This window comes from Pongo abelii, chromosome 8 (assembly GCF_028885655.2).
Source record: "Pongo abelii isolate AG06213 chromosome 8, NHGRI_mPonAbe1-v2.0_pri, whole genome shotgun sequence".
NCBI lineage: Eukaryota > Metazoa > Chordata > Mammalia > Primates > Hominidae > Pongo > Pongo abelii.
Window position 1 is genome coordinate 132,540,495 of NC_071993.2, and position 10,508 is coordinate 132,551,002.

Genomic DNA, 10,508 nt, shown 5'->3' on the forward strand with positions numbered 1-10,508 from the left:
TGTATAGGTGTTTTTTGGATGAGGCTAACATTTTAATTGGTGGACTTTGAGTAAAGCCGATTGCCCTCCATAATGTGGGTGGTCCTCGTCCGATCAGTTGAAGGCCTGAATAGCACAAAGACTGAACCCCCCTGAGCAAGAAGGAATTTTGCTGGCTAAATGGCCTCAGGACTCAACTGCAAGTCTTGCCTGCCTAACCTGTCAGATTTTGAACTCTCTTTTGGTTCTGTTTCTCTGGAAAACCCTGACTAATATAATTTCTGAAAGAAAATACGATTTAAACACCAGCTGATAGGACTTCAAAGTTTATATTCTTGCCACTGGGCCATGGCGCTTCCCAGATAAAAAAGCAAAAAACAGTCACGTTAGGAAAAGAGATATAAAGACGTGTAGAGGCTCAAATAAGGAGTGAATTGGTCAGTCTCTTGCTGTAGTGGCTCAGCCCTTTGGTGGCCCCACTAAGCTGGGTCAAGTTCCAAACAACAGAATTTCCGGGCCAGCTGAGGCTGACAGTGACAAGAGAGGGACGATTTCTGGCAGAGCTACAAGTGGATAAAAAGATCTTGCCCAAACCTTGTGTGTTGTAAAACTCCAAATTAAAATTGATGAGATCTGACATCAAGATACCCTATGATTTCTTAGTCCATCTTAGGACTCTAATATGCAGATAAAGCCTGATCCCAAGACAGGCATAAAAGAGCTTTGATAAAATTGTTGTCACTCAATGAGCCTGTGACAATATGGGTAAAAATATTGAGAAGTTTGGAAAATTTAATCCAATTAGTAGCTTAGGCTCTTAATGTGCTATTATGTTCAAAAATGCTTTCAAATTGCCACGTTTTTCATAGAAAGATGAAAAACAGGGATATTTTATTAAATATTTATCTCATTAATAAACACAAGACAATCATTGCTTTTTATTTTGAATTAACTTTTCCATTTGGGTTCAATGCACATTTCGAAGACATAGTCTTTTCTCTTGATGTGAGGGGACTTAATTACAAAAGCACAATTGGACTTCTCCTCTGTATGAAAATGAACAAATGAAATTGCTTCTCCCCCACCCAGCCAACGGTTGTTGCTATGAAGACACACAATTGAATATGACAGTTTTCTGCTACCCAAGAATTGTTTTTGGATGAAGTTTGGGGATTATATAAATTATAGAACTGTAAATTTTCTATGACCATTCATGTTCAAGGACTTATTTTAAAAATAAAATGAAAGCCTAACTACAGAATAAATGGAACCACGATAACAAATATCCTTTACACCTCTGTTATATTGGTATAACAAAGATAACAAAGATAGAGTTGTAGCAGAAATCAGTACAGTATAAGCTAATTCCATCCATGGGAAAACCATGTCCACACAGCATGACATCTTTTTATATCTCCTTTTCTATGCCCTAAATATTCACTGTTCTTCCTCTATATGCAGTTCTTTCTTCTTTACTATATGGCCAGATACCGTGATAGCTGAAGAATATGGCGTTGGGCCGATTGGAACCAGCAGCCCCCAGGGCTGAATGGATGCTGCTGCCTCCTCACCCACTCCCCTGGTTCCTGGCAGTTAGATCTGCAGATGGTTTCCCCTAACAAGAACCAAGGCTCAGGAACGTTGCCCGAAGCCTTGCAGACTGTGCACTCTACAGTGGTTAGGGAGTGGGGTGGGAGGGAGAGGTGGACGAAATTCACCCAGCTTGCAGTGCAAATGGAGGCCCTGGAGTTGCACCATGTGGTGGCATGCCTCACTTTCCAAACTGCCCCACTAGAGGTAGGGTATGTGCAGCCCCCATTTCCTGGCCTCTAGGACCCGCCTTGCAGCTCCTTGCCTCCACTGACCCCATGGGACTAAGGGTCCTTCCTGGTTCCCAGCCCTGGAGCCCTTTGCACCTGGGTTGAACTCTGGATTCCTGCAGCTCCTGAGCCACTGCACCCTTTCCCCCAGTCACTTTGGTTGGCCCAGGGTCTTTCATCTGGCTTCTCAGTTTTCCCTACATTGTTGCAGATTGTTCCTCCCACTAGGATGGAAGGAAGCCCTGCCCATTTGCCTCATCTAGCTCTTGCTAAACTCCTTCCACAGGGTTTGCATCCTGCCCTAATCCTCCCTGGGGCTTATGGTCAGATATTCTGGAACAATGACTGCTGCCCACTAGACGTCTGATTTGTCTCTGCTGGTTCCCGTCACCCTGGCCAGATACTCAAAGCTCCCAGAATCTGAGCTGGGGTGGTTGCCCCCTTAGCCATGTTGTTTGGGGTTGCCAGAAGGTTCTCTTTAAGAAACATCTCTCTCTCCCAGTGATGACTGGGCTCCTTTGACCGGGCTTCCAACTCATTCAAGGAAGCCAGTGCGCCTCCAGCCAATCTGGTATGCTGTCCCATCTCTGACAAGTGTCCCTTGAGAAATATTTCAGGAAAGAATTTTTTTGATCACTACAGGCAATGATCAAAGAAAACTAATTCCACTGTGTTTGTTACAACATCAGTGAAAGAAGTCAAGAATATAGTCTCAGAAGGAGTATAAAGTATGCAATAAAGGTTGATGCATAATTAATGAAGAGCATGTTTCTAACATAGTGCTCTTCAAAACCAAGCACACAATGTGTAATTATTCCTCACATCATCACAGGGAGTGGGCAGATGCTAGTTGCCTCTTATAAATAAGGAAATGGGAGAAAAGCCAGACTCTCTTTCCAAAGGAAATCACCACTAGAAAGTAGAATGAATAATTCTGAAGCTCAGTTGTGATGCAGTTAAAATGTCAACATAAATCTCCATTTCAAATTTTCACTAATCTGAAATAATCACTGGGCATGTCTGTTTTACAATTATGGTGCCGAGAATCCTAGTGCTGCCCCAAATTCAAACCAGTTTACGAGTTATGACTTGAGTTATGACAAGAAAACCACTCCAATTTCTTCCAAATGGCAACATGGCCCAATAGGTAAGAAAGAGTGGAGAACCAGTGACCTGTTATTTCTGTTCCAATCCCACCTCTGCCACTACTTATCTCATACAGCTTCTTTGAAAGGGCTAAGTCAGCAGATAGAGAGATTGATAATTGTCAATGTGTGGAGGTTGCAGTGAGCCGAGATCACGCCATTTCATTCCAGCCTGGGTGACAGAGCGAGACTCTGTCTCAAATAATAATAATAATAATAATAATAATAATAATTGCCAATGTGTTAATATATATGCCTGGCATATGCTGAGCACTATATAAATAGTGCTTTTACTCTTACATTATATTCACATTTCATTTTCACCCCAAAGTGGAATGAGTTACCCATCTTGATTACCCTTGTTATTGATTGCAATTGATTCAAAAGGTGTTTTTCTTTTTTTTTTTTTAAATCAAATGTATCCTCAAAGTTAGGTAAGTTGAATATACGTAACGGAATGGTAAAACAAGTTCTAAAAGCAATGGGATATTCTGAAGGGGTCACAGACTCAAATGTCTCCACACAGGTAATAGGAATGTGGTAAGTGGCCTGGTATAAGACAACAGGAAATTTTTTTTTAAGAAATATTGGCTAAAAAAGCCACCTTTAGGTGACATGCAGTGGGTGTTAGTTCATGATGAGTTTGTTCTAATATATTTATTGAAACATTTTTAGTATCTTTATCAAGTCACTGCTTCTCTTTCACACTCACAAAAATTTTTAAATAATAAACACACTAAATTGTATTCTATGTGAAGGCTTTCTTTCATTTTGATATTTCAAAGGGGCCTAAAACCGATTCTACATTGCAGGTGAGTTTATGGAATCAATCCCCTTATGTTTCAATGATTCTAGTAATTCCAGTAACTCCTCAGCCTGCAATTGGTGAGATGTATTTGTGCCTATCTATGTAAATCTAATTTGTGTTCTTGGGAATTTGAGTTTTCATTTGTTCTCTTTTCTCAATTAGAGTGGAAATTTCTCAAGTGTAAGAACCATAGTTCTACTCAGCTTAATAATCAAACATATCTATTAAGTGCCTAATTGTATCCACTGCTGCGCTAGGCAGATAGGAAGAGATTTCAAAGCTCAGCCTTGCCTCTTATGCTTGTAGTCTTGGGGAAGCTCACAATCCCTGAAATGCCCCATTGTGCGTCACCATGTCTATCGACCGGTGCTCTGTCGAACAGTGCTTTGCATCCATTGTTTCATTCAGTCCTACAAAAGCCCTGTAAGGCCATTCTATTGCTATCCCCATTTTACAGATGGAAAACAAAGCAGAGAAAGACTTAAATGGTGACAAAGCTGCTAAACGTAGACTTAGGATAGTAAGCACGCTGTGTCCCCTGTGGTCTGCCCTCCATGATCACACTGTGTGCAGTAGACCTTCTGTGGCTGCAGCACTCCCAGAATTCTTGCCCAGATTTCCTCTCTCCCAACACAGATACTTTTTGCCATGCTAGTTTTTGAACACGTGTAGTAATAATAGAAGGGTAGGGCTAACTGGGCTTAGGAACCTAATTCTTCCTCCTGTCCTTAAACCGTAGATATAGTAGGATTTTTTTTTTTTAATATCAACTCTATAGCATTGGGAAGAAAAAGAAATGTTAGTGGTTTCCTGAGTAAAGGAAAGCAGACAGGAGAGGTTTTATGAAAAAACAAGATTAGAGGATATCATGACAGAAAGAGACACTTCCGAGAAACCTACAGATTGAGTAGACACAAAAATAAGTAAGACCATCAGACATTGGAATAGCACAATTTATAAGTTTGACCTAATCATTCTAACATAGAATTTTCTAAACCAAAATAGGGAATACATATTCTCTTCAAACATTCATAAAGCATTCACAAAAACAAAACGTGAATTATGCAGAAAATAAAAATCTCAATAAAGTCCCCAAAGCAGAAATCTCAGTGGCCACCCTTGCTGTCTGTACTATGTTAAAATTTAAAATTAACAGTAAGAGGTAGGAAAAGAAAATCTTTGGAAATGGGAGCAAAAATGCATTCTTTTCATTTGTTCTATATTACTTGTGATTGTTATTTAGAAATAAGTGAGAAGTGCCATGTGTACACATACGTGTATATGTATACATGTAGCAAAGATATAAAGACATGCAATTTTACTAGGGAGTTGGTGGAGATAGAACTAACAGAATGGATGTTTAGAAGCAGAACCAACAGAATTAGGGAGTGGAGCTGACTGGCCCTCATCCACCGCCAGTGCCTGGGCTCCAGTGTTGCCTTATCTGAGCCAGACAGACAAGGTCTTGCTCACCAGTGTGTCCCAGTACCTAGCATAGACCCACACCCAAGCCAAGTGATGAATATATTTTTGGTGAAAATTTGTATTTCGGCTTGTCCATTCAGCATGTGATCCTGCCCAATGAGGCCATTGGAATTTAGTTACAGTCCTTTCCCACCTCCAGCAAATACTATGCCTGGCCAAGCTTTGAGAGATAATGGCCATCTTATATTAATGTATACTCTGCCGTTGGCAAAGCTCTTCGGTGTAAGTTGCCGAGCTTTGATCCTGAAGACAAGATTATTATTCCCATTTTTCAGATGCCAAAACTGGGGCCCAGCTTAGCATAGCTAAGACTTGGATTCACTACTCGAAATGGAAATTAAAGAGTCTATGCAAATAAGTAAATAAGCTAACATTTACTGAGTGTCTACTATATGCTAAACACTGTGCTAGGTGCTTTTAAAAAGTCACTATTATCTTATTTTATTCTCAGAAGAACTTTGCAAGGACATTTATAATCTATTTCTATTTTCTTTTCTTTTCTTCTTTCTTTTTCTTTTTCTTTTTCTTTTTTTTTTTTTTTACAGTTTCGCTCTTGTTGCCCAGGCTAGAGTACAATGGCACGATCTCAGCTCACTGCAACCTCCGCCTCCCAGGTTCAAGCAATTCTCCTGCCTCAGCCTCCCGAGTAGCTGGGATTATAGGCATGCGCCACCATGCCTGGCTACTTTTGTATTTTTAGTAGAGACGGGGTTTCTCCATGTTGGTCAGGCTGGTCTCGAACTCCCAACCTCAGGTGATCCGCCTGCCTCAGCCTCCCAAAGTGCATGAGCCACTGTGCCCGGCACTAATCTATATCTGTTTTCTATACCAATTGGGAAACAGATGGGAATCTGCTCAAGGTCACATGGCCAAGAAGTTGAGGAGCCAGGATTTGAAGCCAGGTCATGGGTCAAGGTTCTTCCTCTTTTCCCAAGGTGGACTACCCCTCATTTGACCCAGGGCTTCCACTTAACCATCATTGGAGTATTGACAAGTAAAACATTTCAATGCAATTTAATTCTGACCTAGATCTTTCCTAGAGGAGGATGCTGCTTCTGTCATTTGAAAGTGATACTTCATGAAACTAACTAAGCTAAGGAACTGTTTGAAAAAGCAAAATGCTATTGATTGCTTAATAGCTGCCTTATAAATCAACCTGGGACACAAATCATCCACTGCTCTTCAAAGAACAGGAGCCCAATATCTGCAAGAAGCTGAACAAATGACCAAGCAATGCATATTAGGATTCAGTAGGAAAGACCCACAATAAAGGTGGTTTATAAATATTTCATAGGCTTGATAGTTATTTGTTCTAGAGTTCTAGTTTTTATAACCATCATAATCAGCTATTTTTAAGAGAATATCCAGAAGAGAATCTTAAATTCTGATAGGTAACTACAATAATATTGTAAAAGCACAAATCATGTGGGTTCACTTTATGTGAAGTATAGTCCAAAATACATCAATTTATTGATTTAAGAAATAGGTCTGGAGACAGAAGCAATTCTTGGAAACCTCCAGACAGCAAAATAAATAGCTCTAATTATGAGTGTAACACCCTGTCTGTGTTTGCCACAAATTTTACAGCTATAAATTTAAAAGCTACTTAGTGCTCCATAGTTTAAGTGTTCTGATATTGAGATCAATGTCTACCTATCCAAGAAAATTGCCCCGAAAGGGTAAACTCCACTCTCCCATTCTTCAGAGGGAAATGATAATATTGAGGAATTTATTTGAGGACATAGAATAGGTTGATAAGTGAGTGCATTTGTTCGTTCTCTTACTCATTCACAAGTTCAAGGAGCATTTTTGGAATAGCTACTAGGTACCTGTAGGTTAACTGTTTTGAGGAAGGAGATGAAGTGTAGGCAAGCTAGAGGTAGTATAATCCATTGTTTAGTATCCCTTTAAAAACTTTATTTTGGTACAATCCATATACAATAAACTGCACATGGTTTAAAGTGTATAATTTGATAAATTTTGCTATATGTGTACACCGGTGAATTTATCATCACAAACAAGATAATGAATACATCCTCATCCCCAAAGCTCTCCTCCTGCCCTTTCATAATCCTTCTCTCCTGCCTCTCTTGGCACACCCTCCACCCCAGTTCCCCAGGCAACCCCTGATCTATTTCTGTCATTATAGATTACTGTATATTTTGTAGAATTTCATATAATTCGAATCACACTATACATACTTTCGTCTGGCTTCTTTGACTCAGCATTATTATCTTAAGATTCATCCACATTGTTGCATGTATCAACAGTTTATTGCTTTTATTTCTGAGTAGTATTCCATCGTGAGACTGTACCACACTGCCCTGAACTAAAATTCCATAGTCTCCCACTGTTCCTTCCAAGCCCCAGTAGATTAAAAAAAAAACCAAACACACATCTCAATTTGTTGTCTGCCTTAGGTCATTTTCTAGAATCATTCTGAAATGATTATTTTTGACCATTTTATCTAGTTTTATGTTGCTTTTTTGGAGAGAAGATTGCTGTTGTTTTTTTATCTATCCCATCAGTGCTCAAGTCTCCATGTATTCACGATAAATTAGAAGCATGGTGCCAGGATGGAAGAATAACGGGCAGAGCCAGCCCAGCAGCAGCCGTGTGAGTGATCATGCTGAATCTCGCCTGGGGACGGGAAGGTGCAACACAGTTCAGAGGAAGAATCAGCAGCACGCAGGCGCTCGGGTGAGATATTGAGCAGACATTCCTTAAAGACCCACCTGTAAAATATCCGACTGGTGATTTTAAACTAGTTTTTCGCTGTGCCTTTTCTTAATCCACTGATAGGAGGACAGCGATGCCAACCAGCACTTGTGATGCAACAGACTTTATTTTCAAGTGAACAGCTCAAATCCAGCATCGTTGAAAATCTGAAGTGTTCCGTGTTCCACGTTCCCTGCCAAGTAAAGGCATCACATTAAAAAAAATCAACATTTTCAGAAAGTCTTTTTAGTTTTCTCATTAGGACAAAGATTTCTGAAAAGACAGAGGCAAGCTTCTTTAGACATCACATAAAGCAAAGTACGCTCCAGGGATAACTGCAAAAACGAACTAGGGGAAACTGCAGCCAAATGAAATGCGACAAGCAACTGTCATATTCCAAATGGTCAATCAAAAGCTGGAACAATGTGAATGCAACAGAAGTCTATTATGAGGAAAATAATGATCTCAGGACAAGGGACACTTAATGATTTGCAGATTTAAGTACAAAATAAATATCCATCCATGTCCAGTGGGTAACTTTTCAAGTTCTAACCATTTTGTGTGGCTGAGAGTATTATATGCAATAGTGGTGGCCCTTTTAAAGTGAAAGGAGAAACAAATAATTCATCTTCATTTAAATTTCAGTACAATTGCAGAATACACTCATCTGCTAGAAATGTGAATGATACACTGAGGATATGTTTTTTACATTCCAGAGTATCTCACTGTTTGGGCAGAATGGTTCTCTTACTGGAATTGTTCACAAAGCAACCTATTATATGGTGAGAGGTACCCTCCGGGCACCATTGAAATTAATATGAAAGGAAAAATCAAGAATGCCAAGTGCAGTGCATAAAACGCAGGTAGGTGGTGGGAGACAGATAAGCAGCCTAGGAGGTTTAAGTTGCAGAATCTGAAGCTGCAGAAAGATGTGTTATACAATTTACATTACAACCAGTCACGATTTTAGAATGGGTAATGAAAAGCTCATATAGTTAAGTATTGAGTCCATAAAAAAACACAAAAAGCTTTGCAGCACAAGGGAACTAAATGATGGGTAAATAGACAAAGAAGGTAATCAGGGAGCAGGAGGAGAAGGCCAGACTTGCTTTCACAAAATTCATCTGGTTTTGGCAACTCCACCTGCACATGGCACATGGCAATGTCTCTACAGTTAAATTATTTTCCAAGCAGGACTTGTCAACCTTGGCACCACTGACATTTTGGGTCAGTCTTTGTGGTGCACCTGTCCTGTGCGCGGTAGGATGTTCAGCAGCACCCCTGGCCTCCACCCTCTGGACGCCAGTAGCACATCCTCCCTCCATTGTGACAACCAAAAAGATCTCTAGACATTGCCAAATGTCTCCTGGAAAGCAAAATTGCCCCTCGTCGAGAACCATTACCTTAAAGGAAAGCAACAATAGAAACAACTCCAGTGAATTATTTCACTTTGTGATCATATGCACTTTCCCCTTTAAAGAGCAGTAATTATAATAAAATGTTAATTTTGGCCCAAAAGTCCTATTGTACCTTAAATTAAAACAACTGGGAAAGTGTTTGGTCTCCTATCCATTCATATAGTGAGCAATGCTTTGTCACAAAATAAAATCGTATCTAAGCCCTCCCAAGATATGGTGGCAGAATAGTAATTCAACAGTTTCTTCACTCGAAGACATGTAAAAAGAAAGCCAGGCATATTTTCTAAATGAGAGAGAGAGAGAGGCACATTTATACTTCCTATGAACCATTGAAGCATCAGGGATGGGCTCATGGTCACTAGCTGTCAGAGGTATGGAGGAGCCATTTTGATTCCTCTTCAGTAAGTTACTCTTTCCAATTACGCCAGCTATGTGGTTATTGCTATAAGTTAAACTAGTTTCTGCTGTGTTTTTTCCCAATCTTGAAACAGAATTCTACTGTCAACTCCATGAGGGCAGGGATAATGTCTTATCTGCCTGTTCACCTCTGTATCTGTAATACCTAGCCTGGTTCCTGATCTACAGCAATCACCCAACACATGCTTCTTGAATGAATGAATGAGGACAGAAATGCCCATTTACAAGCAAATAGGTTAGAATATCAGTTCCTTAACAACAGGTCCTTTTCTTATTTCTGTGCCACAAACAGCTCTGTGGTTGGTGCATATCGGGGGTTAAACAGATGTTTGAGGAACTCACCTGGAAATGTGAGATCTCCGCCAATGTTGTCTGGACAACAAAGCCCATCTGGTTGAGTCCGGGGCAGGTGTGCTTCTGGGGTCCTTTATTCGTACGTGTAGAGCATGGTCTGGTGAGCACACTCACTCTTTGGGCTGTGTCCTTGTATAACAGAGAGACAATAAATATTCCACCATGAAGACCCAAATTAAGACCGCTTGTGCAGAAAGATGCCAATACATGCTTTGCAAAAAGACATTGTCACCTTATCTGACAGGTGAGGATGCAGATTTTGTCTCTCAGCATCGAGGTCCTGTTACTAGAGAATGTCTGAAGTGCCACAACGGCAACCCATATGCAAGGCGTGGCATTATCGGCCATGTTGCAGTCTAGGCAA